Source organism: Cupressus sempervirens, chromosome 3, assembly GCF_028749045.1.
Source record: "Cupressus sempervirens isolate cs-2001-9-10 chromosome 3, ASM2874904v1, whole genome shotgun sequence".
Classification (NCBI taxonomy): domain Eukaryota; kingdom Viridiplantae; phylum Streptophyta; class Pinopsida; order Cupressales; family Cupressaceae; genus Cupressus; species Cupressus sempervirens.
In genome coordinates, this window is record NC_143120.1 from 164702838 (window position 1) to 164726689 (window position 23852).

General features: G+C 33.2%; 1 pseudogene; it reads left to right on the plus strand.

Annotated features, from left to right (window-relative positions):
• The first annotated feature begins 2728 nt into the window (after positions 1 to 2728).
• LOC149565283 (uncharacterized) lies at positions 2729 to 23224 on the plus strand (annotated as a pseudogene).
• The last annotated feature ends 628 nt before the right edge of the window (positions 23225 to 23852 follow it).

Consider the following 23852-nt stretch of genomic DNA (forward strand, 5'->3'; position numbering starts at 1 on the left):
ATATTCTTCTTATAAATGATTTAACATATATCAAATGGCTATCAAATTTGCATTTATGAATGAGATACTTAAAGAAGAAATATACATAGAACAACCTCAAGGATTTGTGGATTCTGCTAAGAAAAATATGGAATGTAAGTTACACAAAGCTTTATATGGTTTGAAACAAGCCCCTAAAGCATAGTATGAAAGATTGCATAACTACTTGGTGAAGATTAGTTTGCAAGAACAAATGATAACAAAAATTTGTACATAAAGACTAGTACGAATAATGAGGTATTTCTAACTAAATTTTTTATTGATGACATCTTATTTGGAGGCAAGGAAGAATTATGAAAATAATTTGGTGATGAATTGAAGAAGGAATTTGAAATCTCAATGTTTGGAGAGATCAAATTCTTTGTTGACTTACAAGTATATCAAATGAAGTGATGCAGAAGCATCCTAGTTTGCCTAGCTATCCTACATGTTTACTGAGTTTCTTAGTTTCTTCAGAGTTGCAATGCCTTGAATTGCTAAGTTCTCTTCATTTTTTGAGTTTTTAGTTGCTACCAAGTCAGCCTATGGTTGCCAAGCATTCTTTGGTTGCCGAGATCTCCTTGGTTGTTGAGTTATCCTTCAGTCACCGAGTTTTTTTGGTTGTCAAGTAATCCTTTGGTTGCCAAGTTTGTTTGGTTGTCAATTTATCCTTTGGTTGTTAAGCTTATTTGGATGTCGAGTCCCTTTGGTTGCTGACCATTGTTGAGTTTTCCAAGTTGCAACATTTTTCTTGGTCCTTCATTTTTTGAGTTTTTTGTGTGTGGTTTCCTATTGAAACCAACCTTTGTATTTAATTTGGTGATAGGTATTTGTGAAGAGATGACTTATGGCTTGTTCTAGCATTTAATATGAGAGTTTTTTTTTTGTAATTTCAATAGGTTGACTTGTCACTACTATATTTGACCTCATTTTTCTACCAAAATTTTTGACCATCAATTAAAAAGGTTTACATTGGTTGGATTGTAGAAGGAAAATTTTATTTTTTAAAAAATCTAAGCCCATGTTGGTTGATATTTTGACCAACATGAGCTTAACTTTAAAATGAAAAATCATTTTTGATTTCATTGATGTTTGAGCACACGAAGGAGCTAGAACTGTGTAAGGGTTTTCTTCTGCATTGTTTTCTTCTATGTAACATTTGAATCCTCAGTCAGTGCTTGGGCTTTTTGGAGGTAGGATTTACTCAAACTCTTCTATGCTTTTGTGGTCCTCTAGAAGCCTACTAACCACCCCATATATTTTTGGCTAGGGGGGCCAAAATGGCTTGACATGGTTTTGTCCCCCTACCCAACTGATGCTCAACTAAGATATTTAGAATCTTCACACGTAAATCCTAAGCATACTTACTAGTATCTTGCATTGATTTGATTTTTGTTATGGTACATGGGTATGTGCAGGATCATGGTGTACCAAACTATGGCCTTAAGTGGCAGTAAAAAACCAGCAAATCAGGGTTATGTCAACTTGACACATAATTTTAAAGTGGTCCTAGACTTTATATGAAAAAGTTGTAAGAAAATAATCTGTAGGAAATTGAATCTAGTTTCTAAAATACAAGGCCTTATCTGGAGAAAAAAATATTTGATTGGTCAAAATTTTGGATTTTAATGCAGTACTACAAAAATTTCAGGGCGAAAATAAAAAGTAGGTGTATGTCTAACCACCTTAATCATAATGAAATGATAATATTTTTATATATAATTTTAGATATAAAAAGTAGACTCATGCCTAGATGTGGCGCATATTTTTGAGAATTTTTATTCCAAATAAATAATTAATTATGAATTTTCTACTATACTATTTTCAGAATTAAAAAACTCCCATGTCTGACCACCTTAACTAGTTCAAAAAAAATCAAAATTAAGTTTTTTTTTTTTCTTATACTAGTTGAAGCATAGAATGTGATGCATCTTTTGGATTTCACAAATCTTATACGATTTGAAAGTTATAGCTATTTTTCAACCAGTATGTCAATCAACACTTTGCAGCTAACTCCATTAGAAAATAAGTAATAATTACTTACTGAAATCGTAATTTGACAAACCTTACATTTATGAAAAGCTAAGAACATTCTTAAGAAACCCTTTTCATTACATCAAATTTTGGTTTAAAAAAAGTCATCAGCTACATGCTTGAAGTAAAAAACACATAAGAACATGCAAAAAACACATTTTCGGGATGTTTTAAAGATGACCATATAAGGTTGGTATCCAAAGATATAGTAGGAATTATAAAGGTATTAATTGTTTTCATTTAGTATCAGGATGGGTGGGGAAAAGGTTGGAATAGATTTTGAAATTCTTTGAGGCATTTCAGAACTACATATTTTTCAGATCGCCACTTTTTGGCACACCATGATCCTGCACATACCCACATATTGACTTACTGGTTAGTAATCTTGCAACATAGATCTTGCATGAAACATGTTTTTCTAAAAAGGGTACTTTCCTTTTGATGTAAAGGTTATTGATTGATGCATATGCAGTGATCCCAATTCAATTCTTCAGTTTGCTTTTGTAGAGTTTCATAATGAAGGTGAGTCCCACATTTGTTTTTAGTGTAGTTCAATTTAATTGGTTGTGTGCATGGACAAATTTACATTCATTGGGACTGTAATTTGAATGCAATATTGCTCTACTTGTTTGTGTTTGTAGAGGGTGCAAGAAGAGCTTTGAGCCTTGCAAGAACCATGTTGGGATATTATTCTATTAGGATCCTTCCTTTAAAGACTATAATTCTTCCAGTTAACCCTACATATCTTCCAAAAGTGAATGATGTGATCAATCCTTTTTATTTTTATTTATATAAAGCATGAAATTATGTGGCAGGAGTTAGGGTGGAATTAATTTTAATTTTTTAGTTGGTACATGTACCTATAATATTTTTGCGATGCAAATGAATCTAAATGACTATGAGAATGCATTGTAGTTGTAGTTTAGTGGATTTCATTTGTTTTAATTTCTATCTACAGTCTGAAGATGAGTAGGAGACATGTGCTCACACAATATACTGTACACACATTGACAAAAAGGTGAGGTTTAGTGATTCAGTGACATTTAGTATGTGATATCTAAGTCAAAGTTGCATTGAATTGTATCATTTTGGTACTGTTATAATGGGTGTGTGGATCACTAGTTAATGGTAGGTTCTCAATTGCTTTGCAGGTTTCTCAAGCAGATGTACGTATGTTTTTTGAATCACTTTGTGGTGAGGTGGGTGCCAGGACAACATCCTTCTCTTAGTTATTTGATACTTTTGAGAAAACTTTCAACTTGGCTGATGATTGTTTTTTAAGCTTGCATTCAGGTTTCTCGTTTATGACTGCTTGGAAATTCTATTGATTCAACCCGTATTGCATTTGTTGAATTTTTAATGGTAAGTAATCCTTGAGTATTTTGAATTTATGTATGCTCTCCACTAGGAAAAAATATGTGTGATTGTTACCTACGTCCAATTTTAAGGTTAACTTATTGAAATTTATAAGCATTTGGATTATAAGTTCATCAATGCATGGGTTGCTTTCCAAGTTTCACCTATTTGATAATATTTAATTATTGTTTAGTTTAAATATGTACATGCCAATTACATAACACATTAATGTTGGAATCACCCTTTTCAAATTTGGGACAAATTCAATATAAACTAGCTTGTATATCTTTTAAAAATCTCTATCAAATGTCTACATATGTAAGAAATTGATAAAATAAGTATACATATGTAATATCAACAATTAGTGTTTGTGTAACCAATGCAATTTTTATGATGAAGTTAAAAGGTGAACTTCTATAATAGTCTTGGAGATGCCATAATTTCTGCAAAAAACAATGTTGTCATAGAGGAGTAACACCAATTTTTGCAAACATATAGGTGCAACAATTATCATGATAATGTAGTTTTTTGAGTCAATTTCATTGACCCATGTTTCATGAGTAGTTTTTTTGACAAATATCCTTCTTAATCTTCTTCAAATTCTCCATCAACTACTCTCTCAAGATTTCACAAACATCTATTTGTGCATTCTCCTTCAACATCCTAAGGCACTGTATAGTGGTAGTAGAAATAGAATTTATCTTGCTGCTCTTGTAAACTTTGTAGCCAAGTACCGTAGATGCAAATTTTACATCTTCCTACTTAATATCTCCTACTATCATAGCTCTTCAATCCCATTTCAATTTTTTCAACTATGTAACCAAATCTCTATATCTTTGTATCTTTGTATCTTTATCCATGACCTAGATCTGAACCTCTCCTATCTTTTGATTTAGCAAATGAACTTTTACTATAACATCTTCTTTCTGAATATCTTCTACTATCATAGCTCTTCAATCCCATTCTCAACTATATGCTTACTAATGAAGAATTATTTACAACTCAAAAGTGGAACACATCCACATATTTGATCTAGCAAGTAGTTCTCCATCTCTTATAATCTGACAAAAAAAATTATTAGGCTGCAAAAATGATTATGTAATCTCAAAATCATCATGAAATAGCAGACTAGTGTCTATGAAAAAGGAACAACATACTCTTTGGTGGAAGTGAGTGTTCAGTTGGGGCATTTGCATGCCTAAAGAAGATAACATAGAGAAGCTCTCGACTCATTTTTGCCAATCTCCATTTGAAGAAAGAGAAGTGCTGACATGAAAAATATTTTCTACTCCTCTAATTACCTACCTTTCAATGAGTCCACCATCCAAGGAATAGACAACTTGGATGCACTCTGAGAAATGAAGTTTCTATTTGAAGAATTAGAAAAATGCTTTGATGAAGCCTCTTGTAAGGTTGATAACGTGTCTTTGTTTACATCAAGAGAACGGCCCAGATAATCTGAGCCATTGCTTGCAATCAAGTCAACAACCTGAGCATCAAGAAAAAAATGTAATATAAATGAAATAATATAAGAAAATTATATTGGTTATTTCTTTCAAAATGGTACTTTAGTTTGGATACTTGTGCAGAAATTTGGAGAAAAGAAAATCAAATGTTGGGCACAGAAGATATCCTAGATTTGAAACAAAAATTAGTAAACCCCACCATTGATCTAGACCAGTCTCCATGACAATCATGCAAATGTTGAGGGATAATATTTAAAAAGACCTCTTACAATTTCTTGATAATAGAGAGATGGGGGATGACATGTAAATGATGTAGTCATATTAATTGTTTTAATGGACTACACCGATATAATCTTTAGAATTAACAAACAATCATAAGCTTTAGTTGAAGAAATAAATTATAATTATCATTATACCAAAACAAAATAATACACATCCTATTAGTACAGGTTCATTGGATAAATCATGTGTTGAATCCAGGGTATTATTGAACCCAAAAAATTTTGCTTCAACAAGAAATGTTTAAGAGCTTGCATCATTTCCAAAATGGTTCCTTTAGATAAATGTTCTAGCACAAGACCAATATGATTCATAAGCCTAATCAACAAGAAATGATCACCAATGTAGAGGACCTTTCCAATTGCTAACTGTACATCCCTTTTGCATAGAAATTCTACTGACCATGTCCAAACACTCCAAAAATTGACACTGCCCTAACCTATCTTGCTATTCAATAAATTGTCAGTGGTTGTTGGCCATGAATTTTCTTTCACAGAATCATGCACCTCTATTTTTGCATCCTTTCCTGCAACCTACATACTAGAGAAAGAAATACCCTCATCTTTTGATACTTGTAATGTGCTCCTTAATGAGGGACCCTCATTAGACCTATTTATGTCCCATGCTTTGGTAAATATTTGATTTCCTTCCAAATTTTCCAATATAGACCTTTCAGTGTCATTTGAAATAAACTCAGTAGTCGCTCTCTTTGATGTCCCTTAGACATCTTCCAAGGGATTCACCATAAAACCACCTATAAGCCTTTGAAATTCCTATCCCATATATCAGTCCCCATTTCAGCTTCGTATGATGCACCTCTTCCAGATCTACTCATTGATGACCCCTTAGATGTAGCGAGTTGTGTAGGTGGGTATCTACCTTCATTTTTCTTCCAAAATTTGGAGCTTAAAAGCACAGAACCAAGGAATTTACAACAAGTAGCCCTTCCATCTTAAACAATAGTGATCCTACTAGCTGATAAAGAAAGATCTTGAGCCATTTCATCTATAGTTCTAGAGAATGCAACACATCTTGTGAGCTTCCCATAAACATCTGAAAGCATAATAATTGAAAATAAAATTTAAGTTTTTAACTATCTAGAAACAAAATGAAAGCAACTACAAACAATGAAAGTACTAAGCACATTTCAAACTTTATGCTCAGTTAATTTTTGATCTATCATCTGTGTCTGTACTTCATAGTGTACCCAGAAAGTTTTAAATTCCATCTAGGCATGCATAAAATCAACTAATAGGCTAGATCAACAATGAATACAAATTATGATTGGTCCTACCATCCATTATAGTCTATATAAGATTATCTAATAAAAGGATAAACATACTACTTAAAAAATGTGCAGAGAAAAGCAGATTGTAAAAATAATTAGAGCAACCCTTGAACACTCATCACGTAGCCTCTATTAAATGAACATATCTAGCGGGCCAACTTTTTCTTAGAACACAAGAGCCCATATAAATATAATATCTTTAGATTTAGGCTTTAGCACATTACTAAGGAACATATCAGAGCTTGCTGACAAAGACATTCTAGGGCAACTATAACTTGCAAGCATCATGATTACCATTTACAGGCACAAACAAAGTACTCTCATGGGAACATGTGTATTAGTTCTTGTTTAGGACATCTCTTCATCATGATTTCTCAACATAAAACCACAAAAATATTAAGCTTGAAGAAACATGGGTGCTAATATTAAACAATGGCCTCTTCATCATGATTTCTCACCTAGATGTAGTGAGTGCAGTGTTCATTTCATTTTGATGAGAGATGGGTTCTTGTGAACCAAGACTCATGAAACATGGACCAATGAATTTGACTCAAAACATACATGGTTCAATCTTGGAAGCAAAAATTAAGTTTACCAACTAGATTTATCAAGAATTCTAAAGAACTGACATAATCAAAAGAGTTATTGGCACTTTAAAATTTAGATAGTTTCCAGATACATTTTTTTCAAGAAGTACCAGCTAGTTTTAAAGTCAATAATAACTTAAGAAGAAGCTAGGCTAGCCTTCTTTTGCAAATAATCTTTGTCTCTTTTGGAGTTAACATAAAATTTCTCTTATTCCCTATATGTTGCAAATATTCTTAATTCACTTTGACTTTCCATGTACCTACACTAATTTCTTAGCGATCTTTTGAATTTTGCAACCTCTGTCAAAGAATTTTGAGCCTTACCCATGGAGTTGTGTTGTAAGCTTTCCAAATCCTTGAGAAACAAAAGGAACATTTTTACTATGTTGGACTTGGGAATGATTCTGTGGCAATAGAAATTACAAGCACCTGACTAACTTTGAAATTTATCATAAGAACTTTTAGCCTTTTACTAAGATGGGTGAGAAGATAATAGAATTGTTGTCATTAACAAACAACTAAACAAGTGGTTAAACTAGCAATAGTGAACATAAACACTTATGACAAATTAGAAGCTCTAAGGTTGGACTCAATAAAAAATGCTTGGAATCTGAAATGAGAAACTTGAGTATAAATAATAGAACCTTGCACTTTTCTTTCTTCTAAATATATGATTCATAATAGAGATGAATGGCTCATTATTAAAAAAACATAAAAAGAAATAGATTGCACACAATCAGATTGCATGGTGTTTATTTCTCATACATGTCAACTAAAGGGCATCTTAGAAGCAACACCTAATAGCTATTCTTGAAACAATTCTAACTAACAAGTTTGTTATGATATTGACTATAAACTCATATGTCTTTAGCTCTTCCAATTCTAAAAAATGGGATATTTTGCAGACCTAAAAATATCAAGATTTTGGAAAGTTAACTTCATAAGTTCCAACAAGCTAGATTACTGATTTTCAATCTGAACAACTTGTTCCCTAATCATAGCCAATCCATTTGAATCATGGCCATTGCACTAGATCTTAAAACTATTTTTCGCATACATCGCTTGTGTTCTACTTCTCATTAGGAATAGTCTCAACAATGGGTTTCAAATCTAAATCTTGGTTAGTCACAACACATTTGGTGTCACAATTAGAGCATCTAGAGGCTTCTTATTTTTCCACTATCTTTGTATCTTATATCTTGATCCATGATCTAGATCTAAACCTCTCCTTTCTTTGGATTTAGCAAATGAACTTTTACCATAACATCTTCCTACTTAATATCTTCTACTATCATAGCTCTTCAATCCCATTTCAATTTTGTCAACTATGTAACCAAATATTTCTTAGTAATTTTTAGAGTAGATACATCACTTGATGCACTAAGTCTTGTGATTTCTTCTAAAACTTTGTAGTAGGTAGGGTGGTGGTATCCAAAAACACAACAAGAGTTTGAAATTTTAGAGGTTTAGACACTTGACCTATCCAAAAGGCCTCAATTGCTTTAAAAACCTGACTTGCTAATCCTTCTAACATACTCCCAATCTAATGATTGTGATCTTACAAACTCCCAATTACTTGGATTCAAGGGATTCTAAGGTTCCAACATAATCCAAATACCCCAATTCCCACAACACTTCCTCAAACTACTCCAAAAGCTCAATTTTCTGCCTACTAACCCTGTTGCATACTTGAAATGGGAATAACTCTTTCTTTTCTAAAGGCACTAGGTATGACAATAATATTTTTAGACACCCTTTATGGAGTTCTTCAACATATCAAAAGCTTTTATATGACTTCTTTGGACCAACCCCACTTGTTGGTATAATCAAATGGGAAGAATACTTCTGACAGGGGGGTGAATCAGAAGTATCACACTTTTAACCTTAAAAATTTTTAACTGAAAATAAATTGCATGCATGTAAACATATCAAACAACCATAAAGTAAACACATGCATCACAACACATAACAAAAAATTTGGTAACCCAAAAACCCTCCAAAATGAGAAGGTAAAACTGGGGTGGGGATGATACCCACAAAATCACTGCAGCAATAATGTTTGACCACTTCTAATGGTCTACCTTGTTAAAGGCCTGCTCTATTAAAGGCTTTACATTGTATCAATAGTGACCTATTTAAAGGATTTATAAACACTTTACATGAAGTGTCACCCTGTTAAAAGATTTTATCACCTCTTCAAAGGATCTACAACCTAGTTGTTAAGCTAACCTATCAACATATGATTTTCATTCTAATACAATTTATAGAGAGTATTAGACTAATAAACCTAATAGCTTACAATCCTTGATTGCTAAATTTAGGCACCTGATCTACTCTCTCTAATCTTGATCCTCTAAGATCTAATATCTATTTGTAACCCTTGCTCTGTTATGATCAACTGAATATGCAATGATGATCTGTTCCTCTAAATCTTTCACACTTCACTCTAAATTTTGGTATAGTTTACCCTTACATTGGTTTCATCCTCACATACAATGGATTTTTGTCCTCCTTTTAAAGATTATGAAGACTTAGGGTTAGGTATGGATCTATGCTCCATATTGAATCTTTATTTCCCACTCATTCCTTGCACTTTTCTTATTAGTTGCATGCCTTCTCCATTTTTCTTATTGGTTGCATAGGAAATATAAAATATTAATTCTTATCCTTATTATCCTTTGAGATACTTCTATGTCAGCTCAAAAATGGTTTACATCTAAGTTTGTGCAGTCACAAACTCATATGTTGATTCTGTGTTACTCGACACATACTAGATTACTGGTGCTAGACATATATTTGATTCTATTTTGCTCAACACCTATTGCATTATGGATTTCTTAGCATCAACTATGACTTGACAACTACATATCATGCTTGGCAGCTAAAGTCACTCAACACTTGATCTTCACTCAACACCTAAAGATTGCTCGGCACCTAAAGATCACTCAGCACCTCTTATAGTTCTGTCTGGCTTGGCATATATAATATACTCGACTTCTATATGAAAATTGGTTAAGTGTGTTTACACTCAATTGTCAAAACCATTCTGAGACCAACAATCTTCCCCTTTGTCATATGTCTCCCCCTTTTTTCATATTTCCCCCTTTATTCTTCAAAAGAATGAGAGAATGTAATTACTTTGTATTCTTCCTATTATATCTCCCCCTTTATTTTACTTCTCCCCCTTTTTTTGACACTTATGTCAAAGGGTGCTAAGGAGTAATACCATATTTCATCAAAAATGTACTATTTACCTCCATAATCATTTTTAGAGCTGCATCCCAATTCTCCAAAGAAATTTCTAGAGACTTATGTTGGATGGTAGTCTCTACAGCAAGATGTACAAGTCCATCTAATGTAGAAATATTAGGATCTTTCTTTAAAATAGTCTCAACATAGACTTGCTCTTTATGGAGTACTTCTAAATGTGGGGCAATGGAAGATTGAATCTGTATTAGTTTGGCGTTTATATTGGCCTCTTCACTTTCTAGTGCAACTAATTCTTTTTTAGTATGAAGTGATTGAGAAAAATGATTCTCACTTTGAGCTGGATTAGTGGGTAGCTGCAAGCTAGAAATCTTAAGATTTCTCTCCAAGCTCAATATCCATTGGCTGGTCTCCTGTGTGAAAAATGTGAAATCACACAACGTGTTATACAATGAGAAGATATTCTCAAGTAGATTTTTTACCTTCTCAATCTTCTTTGCCAACTCAAATTGTTCAAGTGCTATGTCACTCGATATTTTCTCATTCACCTTTCCTTGAAATTTCTTCTCAGACCATTCCATAAGTTTTACATTTATTTCTTGGTCTTCACTTGTCACATGGTCAACAATGTCTAACAGTTGTTCCATTATAGGCTTTGTCTCATCCAGTGACTACAAGTTGAAGGCATCCAAAATGATGTCTTTAATCTCATGTAATGCTTTCTTATGCTTATACTCCTTCTTGAGTATTTCCTATCTTTTTCTCCTATTCAATGCATCTTGCATCTTAGTTTTCTACTCAATTCTTATTGTTTTTGAGTCATAACTAGGTATGAATATCTCTTCATCTAGCTTAGGGTCTCCATAGTGAAGTACTCTTGTCACCTTTGTTGATCTCAAGCTTGGTGAAAAAATTTGCAATGGCATTGCATTAGTGCTCAACTTTTGAAGAGTTTTAGTAGGAGTGCCAGTTTTTGGTAACTCTACCAATGGCTGTATTATGGCCTACTCCTCTTCTTTTGATGTGTCCTCCTTTTCTTCTTTAGATTTCCCTTGATCAATCAAAAAAATTAGTGGGGGTGTACCTATTGTCTATACTATAGGATCAGATGTAGCAATCTATCCTATTTTCTCTATGTCTTTCTCTACTTCTACACTCAACTTATAAATGGTGTCAATTGTTACATATTTATCAACTATTGCAATCTATGATGGTGGTGGAAGCATTAGGAGTATAGTGCTAGTAGTTGTAGAGATAGAAGATAGTTCTTGTGGATTCACCTTATCTCTTGATGAGTTAGCTACTGCCTTCTATAAATCATCTACACTGACCAATACTGGATTATTGCATAATCTTTCTTGTTGTGTTGATTGGTCAAGGATCTTTGTGAGATCCTCTATAGTTAGTGGATTGATGTTTCAACATGATTTGTCAGTAACATCCTTTACAGATATAGTGTCTAAGGGTGTGATGGTTACATGTGGAGGGCTAAGAGGGGGCAATTATGTGTCTTGCACACTTTGCTCCTCTTGTTGTTGTTGCTTAGTTGTTGCCATATCTTCTCCTTTTTGTGTCTCCTCCTCTTCTCCTTTTTCCTTATCTTCTTCCTCTTTCTTTTCTTCTTCTCCTTTGTCTTCATCTTTCTTCTCCTTTGCACTAGCTTCAGCCTTATTTACTTCTGCATCCTTCTCTTCTTCCTTGTCATTTGTCAAGTTGTATATTGACTTCCACAATCTTGTAGACTTATTGAAAACTTCTTCAATTTTATTTTTTAAAATGCTAAAGGCTCTATACTTTGGTGAAAACTTACCCCCATGTTTCTTGTTAGCCTTAGCAATTTGACCTGCAGTCACTTCTGGCATCACTTGTGTCAAAGTGGATTCTCTTATCTCCTTTTCCATTTTCAAACAATAATGCCACTTATTTTCAATAATTTCATATAGTTCCTTAGGCATAGTTTTTTCTAATTCAAGAGGTGTATTTTTTAATTCTGCCATCATGGCATACACAGATTCCTCTATCTTATTTTTTTCTTCTCTACTTAACTTATTAAAATCAATGCTTTTTAAATCAGTAAAATTTGCATTCTTAACATTTTCATAGATTTTATCAATATGAGACCTGGGAGGATGGCTTACCACTCTAAATTGGTTGATATCCTCTGATTGTGTTCTCTCCTCATTATCAGAATCTAGCTATGCAACATACTTTCTTCTTGGTTTCTTTTGCACTACACCAATATATTTAGTAACCTTCTTCTTCTTTTTTGACTTTCTCTTTTGCCTTTTGTGTAGATGCCCTTGTTGGTAGCTCTTGTTGCAAGTGTTGGCTTGGCTTATGTGGGCTTGGAAACCTTTTTGGCTTTAGGCTATGCTAGAGGCTGAGTTTTAGCCTTTCTCTTCTTGGACTCAACTTGTGTTGGTGCTTCCTTGGCTTCTTCTTCCTCAGCACCTTCTTCCTTATCTTCACCTAAGCCTTGAGTAAGTTCCATTGGGCCTTGCCCTTGTTCTTCTTCTTCACTCTCATCTTCTTCTTCTTCATCTACATCCTCTTTACATGCTGCCCCTTCAATTTCTTCTCCAAATTTCTTCTTTATCTTCTTCACTAGTTTATCTTTCTTCTTTAAGGTAGAAGTAGTTTTCAGCTCCATATCTACCTTGGAACATACAACATCATATGTTCCAAAGTGAGGTGCCTCCTTATCAATTTATTTTGCAAGCAATGTTGTGATTGTTGCTAATGCTTCATCAACATCTATCTCATAACCTAGAGGTCTTAGCCATCTCACCCTTGGAACTACTGCTTGGATATAAGTGCAATCAATATCAATTGAGAAGTAGATATCATTGATGTGTTATTCCACTAGGAAAACCAGTATACTAAGTCTTTTTTTAATGGATTTTTTAAAATTCTCAAAATAACTAGTCATAAGAGAGTCAAAGTTGTCTCCCATTTGCTCAATATACTCATTAATTTGAGTAATGGCTGACTTATCTGATTTCTAGTTGACTTTGCCAAAAGAAGGAAACTCTTCCAAAACATATAAAAATATGCAAACAAGAACTGAACCAAACTTACACTTAGCACCTTTGGATCTTCTTATTGCTCCCAAGTTTTCATTTATCTATTGCAACAACAGTTCTGCCAAATCATATGTATGATCTTTCTTCACAAGTTTGTAGGCTACATCCATAGCAATACATGCAGGTACACTGTTAAATCTACTAGATTGATACAACTTGTGAGATATGATTCTCACTAAAAAATCTAGAAGGGGATCTATGATTGTGTCAATGGTCATGCCCCTTTTATTCCATTTCGCCCCTGTGTTCTTTCAATAACTTCTTTTCAATCACTACATAGGGTCTTGTGCTGATCTTGGGTTGGAAAAATTTTAACCCTATGTACTATCCTCTTCATTATTTTGATTGGTCCTTCTTCTAGCCACAAACAACCATTATGTATCCTAATTAAAACTATTCTTATCCATTCAATTTTAAAACTTGTGGGGTAAACTAGGGCATGGATTAAACCCTTTTTCTCAACTATTTGAAATTCTTCTTTAAGCACTCAATTTTCACATAGTTTATCATATGCTTGAAAATTTTCAAGGTCTCCTATTGCACCTATCTTGCAATTGTAACACTTTCTCACATCCTGCACCATTATGACTTCGGGTGGAATAATGGAGAGTGCGTTGGCAAGGTCATTCTTATAAGTTTCCTCTAGAATTGGCCTAAAATCTAGTTGTTTAACCTCATTACAAACCAACTGAGCCTCAAAACCTTCCTTTTCCTTAGGGTTTTTAGAACTAGATGCCATTTTGTTAATTTCAGGTTTCAAAATGTTTTAAACTTTAAAACTACGCAACTCGACACTTGAAGAATACCTTAAATCGATGAAATATGTGCTTGATTTGTGTTGGGATCCATGCAAAAGGATTCAATGCCACTCTTCAATCACTTTTGCACTCTACTCATTCTTTCTCTACATTCAAATAATGAGAAATGATAAAAAATTAGACCTTATACTCTTTCTAAACCTAGCATTAAATGCTTAGTGCATACAGCTATACACTTAGCTCTTGAAGGTTTCAATATGACTCAACTTCCATTGGTTTTCCATCACTTGGCTTCAACCATCAACTTGGTCACTACTGGCTACTCAGCATGCATTGGAGCTTTACTCAGCATCTAAGGGCAACTCGACAGTATTTGCAAAACCCTCAAGTTTTGACTTGGAATCTTTACTCATGTTGTTTTCTTCTTTGCAGTACTTCTTTATCTTGGGACTGATGTATGATATAACTTTGTATATCAGTCTCATACACCTATCCTTGCTTAGTTGGATGAGGTGTGACCACTTGACCTCTTAGGTGAAGTGATCCCTCCATTAGATGTGTTGACTCCATCCCTTCTTTCTCTTCCATGTCCTATTCATCTTTGTTCTGATGTGTTCAACATCAACTTTCTCTTTACCCTTGCTAACTTCTGACTTGGGTACTTTGGCCCTTGTTAGGCAATACCTGCTGATATGACCAATCCTCAAGCAACTAAAACATGTGGTTTGACTTAACCATCTACTGTAGTTTCCTCTAAAATGTGTTCTTATGCAATTTTTAGGAATGTGTCCATATTCCTAAAAGTAATGAAAGCTATACCTAGTGTTATAGTCCCAATTATAGTGATGACCATGGTTACCTTCTCTTATTGTCTGATTTAATGTCCACATAGGCTTTGATCTAGACCCAAATGCTCTATGTCCATACTTTTTGCAATTATAGCAATGACCATCAAATCTTGGTGTTCTCATGGTCTTGGTCCTATAGTTTTGTGTCTGGTGTCCTTTCTTATTACACTTGTGACAATGACCCTTGTTCTTGGGTTTGTCCTGTTGATTGGTCTTCCTACTCTTGCATACATTAGAAGTATGTCCCTCTTTACCATAGAAATGACAAGTAGGTTTAGTGTTCTTACCTTTTTTACTCCTTTCTTCTATAGTCTTGGATGATTCTCCTTGTTCAACGTAGGTGTAACCAAGTCCTGAAGTATCATTATTGGCCCTTGGTGATTTTAGTAGATGCTCAAAGTACTTGATAGCCTCATTGGGTTTGTTGAAACTTTTTGCAACTTCCTTCTCTCTTTTTAGGTCATTTTGTAGTTGTTCATTCTGTATCTTCAATGTAGAGATCTCAATGTCTTTCATATTTAGCTCATGATGAGCATTCATCATTTGGCTAAGGGTATCTTACTGCATATTTGAGATTCTTTCAAATTCAAGTGTCTTTTCCTCTAGTCTGTTGGTAAGATTTATCTTGTCATCTTCTAGCATGGTCTTGTCTTCAATGGCTCTTTTCTTCTGTTCAGTTACTTCACAAAGCATTATGGCTTGTGATTCTTGTTCAAGCTTGAGTATTCTAATTTCTTCTACTTGAGCTCTATTCTTCTCCATTAATTCTGCTATTGCTACATCAAACTCTTTGGAATCTCCATTTGTAAACACTTTTGTGGTATCAATCTCCTTGTAGTGTGTGCCATTTTCTACTATGGCCATATCCTTCCTTCTTTTCAAGGATTTTCTCAATTCTTCTCTGGCTTCCTCCAAGTTGTGTAGGTTGAGGTGCACATCAATCGCCTAATTCTCTATAATATTCCCAAGTTTGAAGACTTCCATCTTCATATCTTTTCTCTAAGCTATTAGGCTTCTCCTTGTGAGAACCTTGCTTAGATACCAATTGTTGGAATAATCAAATGGGAAGAATGCTTTTGAGAGGGGGGGTGGGGGTGGGTGGGGTGAATTAGAAGTACCACACTTTTAACCTTAAAAAATTTTAACTAAAAATAAATTGCATGCATGTAAACATATCAAACAACCATAAAGTAAACACATGCATCACAACACATAACACCAAATTTGGTAACCCAGAAACCCTCAAAAATGAGAGGGTAAAACTAGGGTGGGGATGATACCCACAAAATCACTATAGCAATAATGTTTGACTACTTCTGATGATCTTCCCTATTAAAGGCTTTACATTGTATCAATCTAGTGACCTATTTAAAGGATTTACAAACACTTTACATGAAGTGTCACCCTGTTAAAGGATTTTATTATCTCTTCAAAGGATCTACAACCTAGCTATTAAGCTAACCTATCAACATAGGATTTTTGTCACCCTGTTAAAGGATTTTATCACCTCTTCAAAGGATCTACAACCTAGCTATTAAGCTAACCTATCAACATAGGATTTTCCTTCTAATACAATTGCTAGAGAGTATTAGACTAATAAACCTGATAGCTTACAATCCTTGATTGCTGAATTCAAGCACTTGATCTACTCTCTCTAATCTTGATCCTCGAAGATCTGATATCTATTCGTAACCCTTTCTCTATTCTGATCAACTGAATATGCAATGATGATCTATTCCTCTAAGTCTTTCACACTTCACTCTAAATTTCAGTATATTTTACCCCTACACTACTCTCATCCACACATACAATGTATTTTTGTCCTCCTTTTAAAGATTATGAAGAATTAGGATTAGGTATGGATCTACGATCCATATTGAATCTTTATTTCCTACTCATTCCTTGCACTTTTCTTATTAGTTACATGCCTTCTCCATTTTTCTTATTGGATACATGCTGCTTGCATAGGAAGTATAAAAGATTCATTCTTATCCTTATTATCTTTTGAGATCCTTCTATGTCAGCTAAAAAATGGTTTGCATCTGAGTTTGTGAAGTCACAAACTCATATGCTAATTTTGTGTTACTTGGCACATACTAGATTACTAGTGCTCAGCACATATATGATTCTAGTTTTCTTGGCACCTATTGCATTCTGGCTTGCTGGGTATCAAGTATGACTTGGCACCTATATATCATGCTCGACACTTGATCTTCACTCAGCACCTATTGTAGTTCTGTCTGGCTCAGCATATATAGTGTACTTGACTTCTATATGAAAATTGGTTAAGTGTGTTGACACTCAATTGTCAAAACCATTCTGAGATCAACATCACTATCTATAATAGATGCCCTGTTTTAATGCACAAAATTAGCCAATTTAACAAAGGAAGTACCCTCTAATGATCTCCTATCAATCCTAATTTGTAGAAAGAGCCTAGCTATATATTAAATTGACCAAATCTTGGAGAAATTAGACTTTAGTACCCTACAAATGTAAAACCTCCAAATTTGTCTTCAAACCCTTATTTTCTATGGCTTCCTCAATCTCTTGGTTCCACTCCCTTCAGAACCAAATTGGTGATGGATTCACCATCAACTAAACATTATACAATGTTCCCAAACACAAAACATACCCTTTATTTGGCTAGATTAATTACTGCTATACCTGATCCACCATTTCATTCTTTTTCCTTCACTATTCTTCACTGTGATCACCCTGCTCACCCATTAATCTGCATTTGAGATGTTAATAAACTATAATATAGGTTAGACCATGTCATTCCATGAAGGTTAGGCCTTTACTTTCATGGAATGACTGTCATTCCTATTAAAGCCTTATTGTGATAGTAATGGCAAATTGAGAAAATATTGTTTTAAATTAACTCGAGTGACAATAGCCCCAAAATAATGGTAAATTCATTCAATAATGACAGTGATTGAATAAATTAAACTTTTTAATTTAGAAAACATTAAAAATTTTGTGAACTACTTGGTATTGTCTACATTTATGAAGATGGATTCTCTTGTTGGTATGTATTCTCATGATTCTGTTATAAGGTTGACTATCTGATGAAAATTTTAATGGTTGTTGTATGAGACTATTCTAGTTGCTTCATAGAAGAAGTGGTTTGTCTTTGGGCTTTAGCTCTAAAATATTTTTTATTTCCATAATATTTGCACCATGAAGGTTGAAATGGGCTAAGTGAATCAGGTTGTAATTTGGGTAAGAAATAAATAAATTTAAATTAGAACTTTGTCAAAAAATAAAATTCAACAATATATTGATAAGGCCAACCCATTTCTACAGGCTTTATGGGATTGATGTTTAAAGTACTAGCTACCTGTGGATTTAGTTTAGGATTGCAAATTTTGCATTGAATTCTATTGTCTCTTGAAATATTAATTGCATCCCACCCACATGATTCCTTTGATTATCATAGTACAAACTTCACTATACTTTGTGGCCTTTGAGTTATATATTGTTCCATCAGTAGGAGCACATCAATCTTTCAAATTGTAGCATTATCGGTACTACCATGGTTCGTAAAGTAGAAGGGTTCCACTCCCAAATGTTGTGTAGCCTGTATTTGTAGGCCTGATATTTAAATTTTACAACATACCACTGTTTATAGCACCCGCAATTTATGACAAGTGCACGAGTAGTTACTTTTTGAAATCTCTATAGTTTTAGCATATAGAAAAGATTTATGTAGTCTTACAATATAGAAGGCTTATAATTCAATAGAAAATTTTGCAGAGTATAACACTTAAAAATGTGGAAGGAATTACAATTTTGTTGCACATTTTTTTGTCATATAGAAAATATTTTTGTGGTCTTAGCATATAAAAGGCTTATAATTCCACAACAAATTTGGTGGAGTATAACACTAAATGTGGAAGGAATTACAACTTTTTGTTGCATGGATTTTTCAATATCTTTGTTTTTTTACATATAGAAAAGATTTATGTAGTCTTAGCATGTAGAAGGCTTATAATTCCATAGCAAATTTAGCAAAGTAAAACACTTAAATGTGGGAGGAATTACAATTTTGTTGCACAGATATTTTTCAATATCTTTTTTTTTCGCATGTAGAAAAGATTTATGTAGTATTAGCATATAGAAGGTTTACAATTCCACAAAAAAATGGGCAAAGTTTTGGATTGTGATAAATAACAATTTTAAATCTACACAGTATTGGCTTCTAGAAGGGGTTCCAAATTTGCAGTTTGGTAACATTTCAATCTATATTTGTAATCTCACCATATAGAAAGATGTTACAATTTTAAATCTTAGTTGTTAGTTTATAGAAGGGATTACAATTTTGTTGTCTAGTAATTTTTCATTTGACATCTATAACCCAACATAATGAAGACATTATAGTTTTCAAAGCTACAGTATTCACAATATTAAATTGCATAGATATTAGACTATTCAGGAATCTTCATCTCTATTACTTTGGCATGCATGTGACCTTCTACATTATACATGCAAGTTAACTCTTACTAATGCACTAATTTAGCAGCTATAATTAGTAAGTATTGTTGGCTTTTGGAGTCTTGTTGATGGAATTGTCCATTTGATATTCTTTTATTTTATCAAGGGTTGCACTAAATATATATTCATCAGGCTCTGCTGGTAAAATTTATTAGGCTTCTAATGGTTGAATATTATAGGCTCTTTGATAGTTTAATGGACTTTTTTTGAAATTGTTTTTTTTAAAAGAGAGAACTAGCCTAAGAATTTGTAAGCATGCTATTTGCCTTTTTCCTAAAAGTGTTCATGTGCTGTTGAATTGGCTTTGAGGGTGAAGCTTGTTTGAGGTAAGTCAATCGTATGCTTGTTCCTTCATACTTTCGTATAGCTTCTATGTTGATTTATACTGACTAGAAATGACTTAGCATATAACCGTCCATTAATTTGACAACACTTGATATTGAACTCATTGTTTTACATCTCTACAATGCTAAGGAGAATAATAAATTGTTGTTCCTTCTTTTCTTCTATTTGCTACTGTTAATCACTGGTGCAAGTTAATCTCGTGTGTGTGTGTGTGTGTGTGTGTGTGTGTGTGTGTGTGTGTGTGTGTGTGTGTGTGTGTGTGTGTGTGTGTGTGTGTGTGTGTGTGTGTGTGTGTGTGTGTGTGTGTGTGTGTGTGTGTGTGTGTGTGTGTGTGTGTGTGTGTGTGTGTGTGTGTGTGTGTGTGTGTGTGTGTGTGTGTGTGTGTGTGTGTGTGTGTGTGTGTGTGTGTGTGTGTGTGTGTGTATAGATTTATATACTGCTTTTCTCTAAATTGTTGATAATGGAGTTTTGATTTTGTTGGAATTCATCAACTTCAAAGATGTGTGTTTTACTAGTTAAGTAGTTTCTTATCTACTTGTTTTGACTCTTTCAGATTTGCTCATGCAAGAATCTTGTAGAAATGTTTGATAGTAGAAGTGAGAGATGTTTCATTCAAGCTTTTGAAAGGAATACAAGATTACTATAAGCTCAATAATCATCTCATTTATGAAACACTACTTTTTTTCTCATTTTGAATTTGGTGTTGTGTCAGTTTCAAAAGTAACTAGCAAAGATAAGTTTTCTCGGTCTTAGAGAGCATCAGAATCTCATTGGTATAACAAATATCTTAAGATCACTATCTAATTTTTAAGTCTTTGATACACTTATTTTATGATGAATGTGCATCCACAAGAGGGACTCTAGGTTTGATGTTCTCTAGATTAATCACAACACACAAGATTTTAATTTCTATTTATACAACTCAGCTGAGGAATTGCTATGTACCAAGATTTATATCTTTCATGTTTATTGAAGATAGATTTAGGTTAAATTCCTAACTTCACATGATGGCATCAAAGCCAATTTAAAATCATATGAAGGAATTTGTAGAGATTTTATCTAATGTATCCAACCTAGTAAATTATTTTCAACTTTTATGTTGCAAAGACACCTTTAAAATTTCCTAAGGCATTTGAAATGTATTATTTTAGATAAATAGTTGCATTGTATTTTGTGTATCCAAAGCTGAAGTTATTTTCATGGTGTAGAAACACTTTTTGTGTTCTCTAAGGCCTCTCAGTAGTATCAATTCTAAGAGAACCACATTATATTTACTATTATTTGAAATTTCAGCTTAGTTTAAATGGAAGATGGCTTTTTGGATTTTCAAAACATATTGAGATAAGATCTATAAAGTAGGCAATAATGTATGCCAAGTTTCAACAACTAAAAGGAGTTGTTAACTTGTCACCAATTATTCTCAATACAAGTTGGTGTCGAGTTCCCTTTTTATTATTTTGTAGATCTGTTATTACTTATTTAATGTGAAATTGTGGAGAACTTTTTAGATTATCAACTTTTGTGTTTCTAAGGTTTTCTTACAAGTAAGAAACATTACTTGATTAAAAAATTCACAATGTCTTTTAGACTCCTGTGGCTCTTCTTGATATGAACATTCCATCTGGCCTAAATTTTCTTTTAGCAAGTTGTTAATTGAAAGTTGTGATAAGGTGGCAAAAATATTTGAATTTTATTAACTTGAATATTTTGGTTTTTTGGGTCAAAATATCTAGATCAGTACCCCATCATTCCACACATGAACTTCTTGGAGGGTGCCAGACTAATGACATATAGTGGTAACTAGAAAAAGTAATCTATACAGTAGTAGGCATTCACTTTTAATGTAATTATTCTAAATTCTCTTGTAGGATCATGATGTGCTATTTTTATAACATTTTGATCTATTGAAATAAGTTAAACTGAGTTGTTTTGCATACAATTATGGTTATATAAATCATTCTCATTAGCCTTTCATTTTGTGATCTATGTGTACAGATACACATAACTAGATTGGCTTGTTCATAATAAAGACAAGAACAAGAAGTTTTCCATTGCTTTTATTGAGTCAATGAGGGAAGTCATTCAGAATGTTAGGCAGGTGACATGTTAGGAAAAAATTGATTAGGTTAGATTAGGTTTTATAGATGAACCAGAGCCTCAGGAATTTGGGAGGTTGCAAGTTCTAAAAAAAGCAGACAAGTATTGCATATGCTGGTGGATTAAGGTGGTTTTATTATGCTTTTCTCTATTGTCACTTGTAGCTACTTTCATCATCTGGGGAATGCCAATTCTAATTGACCAAGTTTTGAAATGTTTTAACTCCTTGTGCTTCTCTTTGGAGATCTATAAAACTAACTTTTCATTTTCTTTTCATCATTGATAAATTTGGTATACCATCTAGCTTAATTGAGATGGCATTATTTTTCGAGTACATGTTATGATAGTTTTTTGACTTATCCACTGCAATTGATGATTTTTCTTGACATAATTTAGTTTTATATGGAAAATAATATGAGAATAAGCTGGAGGGAGGGAAGCATTGACATTTCATTGTGTGTGTTAATGTGAATGCACATTCATGTATGCTTGTAGTTATTTTTTCCTATTTGGTTGATAATGATTGTGAGTCACTATCATTTTCCAAGTGGTCTGTATATATTTTAAAGTGTTGAAGAAGTAGATGGAGGAGCAAGATATCTATAATTTAGAATGCTCCACATCTTTTGCTAGAGTTTATATTCATTTGTTTGTGACTAGCCAGACTGGAATTAATTTTGTTCTTGCATTAGTGTTGGAAGAAAAATTACATGGATGTTGCATTTCTTTGCTCTAAAAAAGAAAAATTATTCTCATAAAATTCTTATGTTGTTCCTTGTGGTAGGTGATTATACCAATCTTGGATTGGGAAGTAGTGACTTTTAGTGTGAAAACACTTGTATTTGTGGTTATTGGATCAATGAGTTTGTTTTCTATTTTTCTACTACCTTCTACACCTTTAATGTGGCTAGCTGGAATGACTTTTGGATATAGCATTGGATTTCGTATAATAATGGCAGGAACCAATATTGGCATGTCCTTGCCTTGCTTCATTGGGTCTTCCTTTCGTAGCCAAATTCATGTAAATTTTTGCTCATCATCTTGTGATTCCATGTTGATAAAATTTAGCTAATTGAATTTGTAAGATATCTTATAATGGTCAATATCTCTTTTCTAACATAGAAATGGCTTGAAAGGTGGCCTCAAAAACTGCACTGATTAGGCTAGCAAGAGCAGGAAATTGGTTCCATTAGTTCCAAGTTGTTGCTCTTTTGAGAATCTCACCATTTCCTTACATTATTTTTAACTATGCTAGTGTTGCTACAAATGTCAAGTATAGTCCATACATAATTGGCTCATTTCATGGAACTATTCTTGAAGTGTTTGTTACAATCTATAGGTCAGAGGTCTTTATCGTATGACATTAAATTTGATGTTTAAGCATGCCATTCCTAATCATTAGACTCATTCATGTAAAATCTTGCCTCAAGGTTTTGTTAAATAATGGTGCTGCATTGTTATTAATAAGAATTAATAGTTTCCTATGAGTGATGTTTTTAGTGTATCAAATTATGTGATGATTTACAAGGAGTCAATTGTCTAGTTTGAGTCAAATCTTCATTGATCCACATTTCATGAGTAATCCAAAAGAACCCATCTCTCATGATTCATGACCATGAATAATTCTATTAGAATAAATTTGATAGGTCTTCTCTATAAGTAGCAAAACATACTATAAGGTTTAAGCAAGAGTTGATTTACTACAGCTAGCTTCACCCCCTTTTTAAAATTATTGTACATTTTTTTTTGTAATTTCTTGTTTAAGTAAAACTCTAGTGGCTTCTTTGACATTCTACAAAACTAAACTATGGTCTTGTTGAATTAAATGGAACTTTTATTTTATTTTCATTACCTTCCAGTATTGGAGGATTTTTTTGACTCTTTCATCTTAAACAATTGTGAATCTCTCACTGTCATTCAATTTACTTTAGGTTTCTTAATATACCCATTAATAAGGTATTCAAGCATTGAATTAAATGATTAGGTATT